Below are 9675 nucleotides of genomic sequence, written 5' to 3'. Positions count from 1 at the left end.
GACTGGAACGAATTGCAAAAATCTCTGAAGCTGGAGACTCACATCTCCCTCACTAGCTTTAAGCACCAGCTGTCAGAGCAGTTTACAGATCATTGCACCTGTACTTAGCCTATCTGTAAACAGCCCATCTACCTACCTCATCCCCATACTGGTATTTATTTATTTATTTTGCTCCTTTGCACCCCAGTATCTCTACCTGCACATTCATCTTCTGCCGATCTACCATTGCAGTGTTTAATTGCTATATTGTAATTACTTCGCCACCATGGCCTATTTATTTCCTTAACTTACCTCATTTGCACTCACTGTATATAGACTTTTTGTTTTATTTTGTTCTACTGTATTATTGACTGTATGTTTTGTTTATTCCATGTGTAACTCTGTGTTGTTGTATGTCTCGAATTGCTACGCTTTATCTTGGCCAGGTCGCAGTTGCAAATGAGAACTTGTTCTCAACTAGCCTACCTGGTTAAATAAAGGTGAAATAAAAAATAAATAAAAATAAACTCAATTCGAGCCCTGATTTTAGCCAAACACACCAAGCCCTTTCCAGACACTGTGGTATTGTATCAGTGCAGGCGACAGTAATGGAGTATATGCCTATACTGACATCTATGAATAGGATGATTGAGTCTGTCAAACAGGTAGGCTAACCACTTACTTTTTGGACGATTTAAGAAATAGGCAATTATATTTAACCCCTGTATCGGAGAGTTGCAATGTTGCTATCACTATGCCACCTACTACTTATTGTAGGAAAACGAGTTTCTTATTAATATATCACACATGGCACGACCCCATAATTGTTACAATTACAATAAAAATCACACTTTTATATATCATATTTAACATACTGTAATGAAACAGCAGGGAGCAGGTCTCGAACCCTCGACCTTCTAGCCCGAGGTCCGGCGCGCTATCGACTGTGCCTCAAAAGCATCGTGCATCAGGTCCGATTTCTGCGCTTATAAACCCACGGGTGCCGCAGGCAGTGTAGTAGCCGATCAAGGGCGCCGGAGGGCGGCAGCCAATTGTCAAAATACCGCCCCAAATTGAAGTGCCGCCATAGGTGGCGGCCTAATCTTGTCTAATGGGAGGACCGGCCCTGCATCTAAACTTCTCTCACCCAGTGGCATGAGGGCTATTTAGGTGAGCGCTGATGCCGCCCCATGATAAGCAATGCCCACTTTGCCAAAGGCAGGGACGCAAAATATTTAGCTTGTCCATGCCCAGCGCGCCTCTCCAGGGTGCTGTAGGAGAGATGCAGCTCTGCAGTGCTCCACCAACAATCCATAAAATTAATTTAACCTAAATAATGTAGCCTACGGTAGAAAGAGTAGTAGCCTATGTGGTTTTCTGTAGCCAATAGACTAGAGACCAAATGTATTATTTTGTCATGAGACAGACACTTTTTCAGTAATTCAGCAAGCAGGCAGACATCAGCTTTGGAGCGGCATAATCAGACAAGTGGACAGCAAATGGTGCTGAAAGTAATTCCTTTCAACAATTATTTTCATTTGACTTCACTAACAACAAGAGGGCTTTGTTGGAGCCTATTTCGTACATGTTTGACAGACACAATTATACTATCCATAGATTTGTCGGTATAGCCAAATCCTCCAATACTGCCACCATGCACTCCTTAAATGCCTCTGTGTCTGGGAAGGGTTTGGTGTGCTTGGGTAAAACCAAGGTTCAAATCGAGTGAGAGGGTATGCCATACCCTTTGTTAATGAAAAGGGCAAAAAGGATACCTATTGTTAGCTTTATATTTTTGAATAAGTATCTAGATAATTTAAAGCGTTCTATAACAATGCTTAACTCTGTGATGCCTTATTCTAGAAACAAGTTTTAATATGCCCACAAAAGACCTGACTGATGCATATGGGGATATATTGATTATATATATATATATATATATATATATATATATATATATATCACTATGACATTCTGAAGCTGAGCTGCGGCCTTCAATATTGGTGGAGACAAAACATTTACTTTGCTATCCCTATTAATTGAGCTTTTCACTTTCTGTAAAGAGAAGATGTTTAAACCCAGGCAGCTTTTAAGGAAGCGCTTCTGTTGTTGGGTTAAGTAACCAATGATTAGCCAGCTGTTGAAGCTTAAATTGTACTGCGTTGGCAGAGCTTCATTATCCACCTTTCTTGTGAGACTTTTTCAGAGGACATTCTCTTGAATGCAAGCAGTTATTCCCAAAAACAATGCACAAAGAAATATTCTACAAATTGAATAGAGACATTGGTGATTTTGTCTGTGTAATCAGATCGAAAATATTAGGATATGTTATTGACATTGTGTTGTTGACATTGAAAGCTATTGACATTGAACTGATTAAATAGCCTACGCTGTGTGATTTTGTTTGTTAAATTTCCCTATGAAGTGGGCCGCTATTATGTTCTGTCCTGGTGACTATTAGCTACTCACAGTTCAGTTGCAGTTGCCTAATCGTGCCTAATGGGCGGGCCAACCGTGGGACCTAAATCATAACATTACAAGACCATGGTGATTGTCAGAATCCTGTAGGCTACTATTCGAGGAAACTGGATGATGTGGCATTGGGATGGGGTCCCTGTCTCAGATCTATGCAGGCTACTTACGTCGCTGTGTCGATGGTGGCATCGCTTGTTCTCGACCAACAGCTTACCATCAAGTGTCCACATGCTTGTTCTCGACCAACATCTTACCATCAAGTGTCCACATGCTTGTTCTCGATCAACATCTTACCATCAAGTGTCCCACATGCTGTTCATACTCTTTTGACCATGAATCGAGCTGCACAGGTCACAGCTGCTCCGTGGAACAAGTGGTCGACGGTGTTGGGGGCTCCTAACATCATCATACAGCGTGGCACACCATGTAATCCAGCTACTCTGATGCTTCCTCCAGAAGCAACATGACTGTTGTGAGTTGGTTTTGGATCAGCTCACTGATGGGTTTATTAAGAGTCATCCGTTGGAAAACCTTGAGTTTATCTTCTACACAGACGGATCAAGCATTGTGGAGGGGGGGGGGGGGGGGGGGGGGGGTGTGAGGAAGGCAGGCTGGGCAGTTACTACAATGGACAATGTGATAGTGACAGGCATGTTACCTGCAGGAACATCAGCACAGGTGGCAGAATTGGTGGCTTTGATAAATGCATGCAAACAGGCAGAAGGAAAAACAGCTAATATCTACATAGACTCAAGGTATGCTTTTGGTGTTACACATGATTTTGGAAGAATATGGAAAAACAGAGGATTCATGACATCGCTGGGAGCTCCTGTGAAGAATGGACCAGAGGCGATGGCTCTATTGATTGCGCTCCAGTTACCTGGACAAGTTGCGATTTTGAAAATGAAAACACATGGAGAAATCATAGACAGACAAGTAAAGGAGGCGTGGGGAATAACTCCCGAGGGGGGACATGACGTAGTGCCAGGACAGTGGGTGATGGTAAAAAAAACATGTAACAGACACATTAGGACCAAAGTCCAGGGAAAATCACGATGGATACATGTCACTCTTTGCAAAGCGGAGCCTGGAGAATAGAGAACTGATTGATTAGCAATCGGGGGCCAATCTCCGGTGAAGAAGCATAGTAAGATGATCAGAATCTGATAAGCTTCTATGTTGTACACCGCAGTCATCATAAACTTTTCCCTGAAAATCAGGACATGCTTACTTAGGGAAATCTATGTGAAATATAAATTTCTCTTGAAACCAGGACATGTTACTTTCACTTTTTTGTTTCCTTCGTTACAGGTTATGAGAATCTATCGTTTGAGGCTGCATCATTATCCCTTGACGCGAGGACTGTACCTGAAATGATACAATATCCCCGGTGAAGTGTTCATTAGAGAAGTCCTTATCAACCAGTGGAACGGAAGAATTCCTCACTACCGGCAGACTGTCAGAATATAATTTCTAATAGTTATCTATGTGGGACTGATACCAGTGTGGAAGAGATGGTCATGATTAAAGGACTTGGTGAATGATTACCTTGCCAATAGGATGATTGAATATTATTGTCTTGCAGCCAATTTGTCTTTTGGGTGTTTCCTCCTAATACAGGATGAGGTAGGAATCGTAAGGGACAGCATCATTACACCTGTTAATACTTATTTTCTATGACTATGTTTGAAATCTGTTTCTTATTGCAACAGCAAATATAATATGCCCTTTGTGTTTTATAGAAATGAAAGGTGTTTAATGTGAATGATTTTATGCTTACTGCTGTTTTTATGTCACTATATTCTTTCATATTTTCTATTGTTTCTTTTTAAAATGGTCTAGGGGGGAGTGTAAGAATATTTTAAGATAATACACAACGCAGAGGACTAAAAGTACTAACGGTCAAGAGGGAATTAACAATCAATGGAAATAAACCCAATGGGTTAGAGTCATGGGAGGAATTTGTCTAGGCATTAAGCCTGAAAGAGGATACTTGTTATTTGTCCATGAGCCCAGTTTTATTGCAAGGAATTATAATTGGTCAACCATAGGCTAGGGTTGGGTTATAAAACTACATCATGTCTCTTTGTTCTGTGGAGAGAATCATTGAGGACAGGGGAGAATGAACATCTACCTCTCAGCATAACATCTATGATTTGTCCTCTTTGAAAAAACCTATTTTTTCTCCCCCTGATTTGGGGTCTGTATTATTGAAGAGTAACATCAACTGCTAACACTGGCTATCCAACAATAATAAAAAATAATAACAATTGTGCTGTCTGGTTTGCTTAATATAAGGATTTTTTGAATATGTTAGCAATACCATTTACATTTGATACTTAAGTATATTTAAAACAAATACTTTTAGACTTTTACTCAAGAAGTATTCTACTGGGTGACTTTCACTTTTACTTTTTCTATTAAGGTATCTTTACTTTTACTCAAGACTGAAAACTTTTTCCACCACTGCAGAGCCGCACCAGAATTAAAAACACATCTTAACTTTTTGTATTTAATAAATCCAATTTGAAACGTGATAACTATAGTATCCCTAGCTAACATTGAAAAAGTTAATCCATTATTCTCTAATTAAACATTTCTCTCCCTATCTTCTGAATGTCAGCAATCCTACTGTAGCCTTTGCCTTGGAGAGGGAGGGGCAGGTAGTCTACACATGCACAGTGCACACACACTGGCAAAGATTTTGAGCTTATAGGCAGACACTGGAAGAGGTTTTTGAGTGACAAAGTAAGGGCATTGAATATGTGTTTTTTTTTTGTGGGAGTTGAAAGAAATGCCTGGCATGTAAAATAACCAGAACAGTATAGATCACGTTTGATACCGGTTGTTTTTCTGTTCCTCAAAACATTATTTTCCCGTTTAGGTTTTGGTCCCTGAACTGGTTCCAACCCCGGATGAACACACCCTCAAATAAAAGGGGACATTCTGTACTGTATATGAAACATTTGATTTCTAATCCAAAATGCCAGAGTACAGAGCCAAATTGAACATTTAGCTTCACTGTCCAAATAAATATGCAGGGGAGTGTATTTGTACATTTACCCTTTACCAAACACCCACCCTTAGAGGAAAACTAGTGTGTGAAATGAGCTAAAGAGAAGCTGCAGAATGATCAGAAGAGAGAGAGAGCGGCAGAGTGGAATCTGAATGCCTTAGGCAACCTCCCACACAACATCTAATTTCAAGTTTCAAGTTTTATTAGTCGTATGGGATACGCATGGTATTCATCATCTAACTAAACTCTGACTTGCAGGTTCCTTCTCAACAATACAACAACAATCAAAACAATACAAGAAAAGAATATGAACATAAAGTGAATGGCAGTGGAATAGAATAAACATTTTTGCATAAGTATAATACAGTCCAACATTTACATGTGTATTGGGGAAGGGGGGTATGGAATACGTCTGAATCAGATTTTCCATGCCCTTCTACATCTGAATCGAAACCTCCAAGCCCTTCTAAGCTCCCTAAAAAGTGCACTATGAAGGGCCCTCCATATTGACGGTGGCCATGAAGCCCCTCTGGAACAGTCTCTCGGGGTTGGGCGGCTGGTTGTCACAGTCCAACTTCCTGCTGAGGAAGTGCATCCTGAAGCCCCGGGCGCCGGTGGGATGGGCTGGAGGGACTGGGGCCCTCACTGGGGTCCAACCCTGGAATAGAGACATACAGGCGCATACACACACACACACACACACACACACACACACACACACACACACACACACACACACACACACACACACACACACACACACACACACACACACACACAAGGGCACAACGGTAGTAGATGCCACCAGTTTCTCCTCATCAGACCAGAAGATTCAAACCTGCCAGCCCTTCAATTACTGGCCCATTTTGCTAAGCTCAAGGTTCATTATTATAATGACATGTCGCTAGCTAGCCCATCATCATGGTATGTCATTGGCTAGTCTATGATAATGACATGTCGCTATGATAACAAAATGTTGCCACCTCTGGCCAGATATGTTACCTGGTGCTCGTAGCGGCAGGCTATTGTCAAGGCGACTGGGCTTTGTGGCGATGAAGAGGTAGCAGAGAACAAATACGGTGATGAGGAAGGCCAGTAGGACCACCGCTGCTACGGACAGACCTATCAGAGCCCCAACACTGGGGAGGAAGGGAAGGGAGAGAGAGGGATGGGAGTGGGGGATAGAGAGAGAGTGATTGTGAGACGGGAAATCAAAGGGAGAGAGGGAAAATAGGAAAATAAGAGTGAAAAGGAGTGAGAGCCAGGGAGAGAAAAAATCACTTTCTCTATACCTGGCAATGGTACTGTTGGATTTCTATGAGATATTTGCCCCACAGCCACCTTACTCCACATTCATGACCCATATAATGAACAGACCCTATGGGCTCTGGTTACAATAGGGTGCCATTTCGGATGCAGGCTTATTCATATGTGAGCAGCAGCCTTCCTGTAAGGACCTATCCCATTATAAGAAGATATCCCATTATCCCAATGGAATGACTCATCTCATGAATAACAAACAGCCAGGGGCCACAATCATAGCATCACAGGTTGTGCCCTAAATGGCACTCTGAAATAGTGCAGTACTTTTGACCAGTACTTTTGACCAGGGCTACTTCAATAGAAGACACTTGAAAAACTTGAGTTTCTATGGAGGTATGAATCAGACCAAAATGAAATGAAATAGAATGTTTAGATTGCTTATCAGAAATTGATAAGGTCATTATCTCATTAGATGATTCATATTATGATGAAATCTCAAAGCTCATTATTGGGGGAAATCAGTTTCCCATGATTTCAACTTTTTCTATTGATATTTTCACATTTAGTTTTAATTTAGGTATTTATCGCAAGGGTTTCATTCCAATGCCGTCCACGGATCAGAGTGGGATACAATGAGTAGCCTATGTATAGAGACCACCAAAAACTTCTGCAAACCCAAAAGTCCATTGAAATTTGAATATACTATACATCTGTTATCAGTAGCCTAAAAATAACCGTTGTTCTAGTGTAGTAGCTTTTTCCTGCAGTCAATGACCATGGGTGGATCATTATTCATATTTTCATCATTTCACAATAAATCTTATTTTAAAATAATTAAACAAAATCTTTGTCAAACAGTTTTGCTATATTTCATGTAAACAACGTGTAATATTGGGATGCAAACTAAAACTGGTTAAGATTAATAATTAATATATGTCCCTGGCTTAGCCCACTGCAGTAAAATTATATTATTATGTGTGTGCATTGGAGTGGAGTATAAACATGCTTTCTCATCTTGTAGTTTCTTGATATTGCCCCAAAAATATGTGCAAAAGACAACGGAATTCTTAATATCATATTTTACACTCATGTTGTAGTTTCTTGAGAATCCAAAAAGATAGGGGCAAAGCCCATCATCAGAGGCTTGTGAAGATCCCTTACATACCTGAGCCACCACATGTATCCATACTCGTAAGGGAAAAAGCTGTTGGGATCATCACAGCAATACTTGATATCGTTAAATCCGCAGCAGAACGCCGCGCGCGCATCGCCCCCGGCTTTAGGACAAGAAGAACCATTCACAAACACATTATCTGCGCTGTAGTAGCTCGTGCACTCTGCACTCATGCTGGGTGGAAAATACACTCTCCGGGAGAAAAGACCGTGAGATAATTTCCTTAGATGTTATTAACGCAAGGGGTTCCTTCCAATGCCGTCCACATACGTGTCCCCTGCTCTGCTGAAAAGTGTAATGCATTTAGTTCGAGCATGCCAGTGAAATGGGATAAAACTTCGCATTTCGTCCTGCCATATAGAATTCTAGAGTCCCCCCACCCCACACCACACCTCCTCCATCTTTCTCTCTCCATCACTTAAGAAAAAACGTAACAGAATACACAAACAATATTTCTGAGTGACCTCTATCTAATCCAGATCTTCCTTTGTTGTTAGACACGTGTAGGCAACACTTCTGATTATTTAAGTTTCTTAATTGACTGATTTCATTCATTCGAAACGGAATAGAACGTAAGTGACTTATGAAACGTGACTGATGTTCGATCAACCGGAATAAAGTAATTGAAAAAATCTACCTTGGAAAAAACGCTGCTCTCCATTTCATTTGTAGATAAATTATTGCATTGAACATTTCTAAGAAGCACTAAATGCTCACTACCACAAATACGCAATTTGTATTGTCTTGTGCAACGTGCCTGTAGCAAAGTAACATAGCCTATATGACCTTTCCCAAAGAAAAAGTCAAAACCAACTTTCATCATTTGAATATTTTGTTAGTTTGCTATTCAAACAACTAAACTATTACACTAGCCTGTTGTTGAAGTCGAAAAATATTTGTATCCCCCAGTATAGTCAAATAATTGTATTGAGCAGTGTTCAGTCAGTGTATGCTTGTGGAAGACAACATTTTCAAACAAACCAACAACACTTTCTTTCGAAGATGAGATTGGATAGCTTGCTATGTGTGCGAGTTTCGATTTCCTGACCACATTTCATTTCACGGACTGCATATTTTTTTCTAACACACTGAACAACGTTTTTGCATTGGTTTGCTAGTTCCTCATTTAAAATAAACACTTGAACACAACACTGAATTAATAGTCCTAATGTGTTCAAAACTCTAAAAGTAGGAGAACAAACGTAGCTTTACAGATTTCCACCGGAGCTGTCCTCTGTAGTACTGTCCATGGTGCTGATATGTTGAAAATAATAATGGCACTACACACAGTGCCTGCAGCTCACTTTGGGCTGGATATCATTTAGAAACAAACAAGAACAGATAATAAAGTAATAGAGGTTGTTTACAATGCCTTTCTCAAGACCTTTGTGGAGCTGTCTGTCAGGCTGGACGACCACTACTGATGTGAAGATACTAGAAGGCCTACAGGTTTGATGAAAAGACCCAATACCGAGTTAAACCAGCATATTTTTTCCTGGCTGCTGCTCTGTGGCTGATTGTCATTTAGTCATTCATCACACCTCACTGACCAGCTGAGATTAGCACTCTGCTTGATAGATTGATTTGATTTGTCAGTCAAAAAAACTAAAACACAGTAAATAACACAAAGTCAGAGACTTATTTCCATTGGTGTCCCTTGCTTCATGGACTCTGGTGATGATAAGGCCAACTGAATGGTACTGTAGACCTCAGAGCTACTGTATGTAAATATACACTGAGTAGACCAAACTTTAGGAACACCATCCTA

The 9675-nt window shown here is 40.6% G+C and overlaps 1 pseudogene; it reads right to left on the bottom strand.

Annotated features, from left to right (window-relative positions):
* Positions 1 to 5957: 5957 nt before the first annotated feature.
* LOC139377433 (protein shisa-like-2A) lies at positions 5958 to 8080 on the bottom strand (annotated as a pseudogene).
* Positions 8081 to 9675: the final 1595 nt, after the last annotated feature.

This window comes from Oncorhynchus clarkii, chromosome 20, assembly GCF_045791955.1.
Source record: "Oncorhynchus clarkii lewisi isolate Uvic-CL-2024 chromosome 20, UVic_Ocla_1.0, whole genome shotgun sequence".
NCBI lineage: Eukaryota > Metazoa > Chordata > Actinopteri > Salmoniformes > Salmonidae > Oncorhynchus > Oncorhynchus clarkii.
Note: the sequence above shows the minus strand (reverse complement) of the source record. Positions and strands in the feature narration are given on the sequence as shown.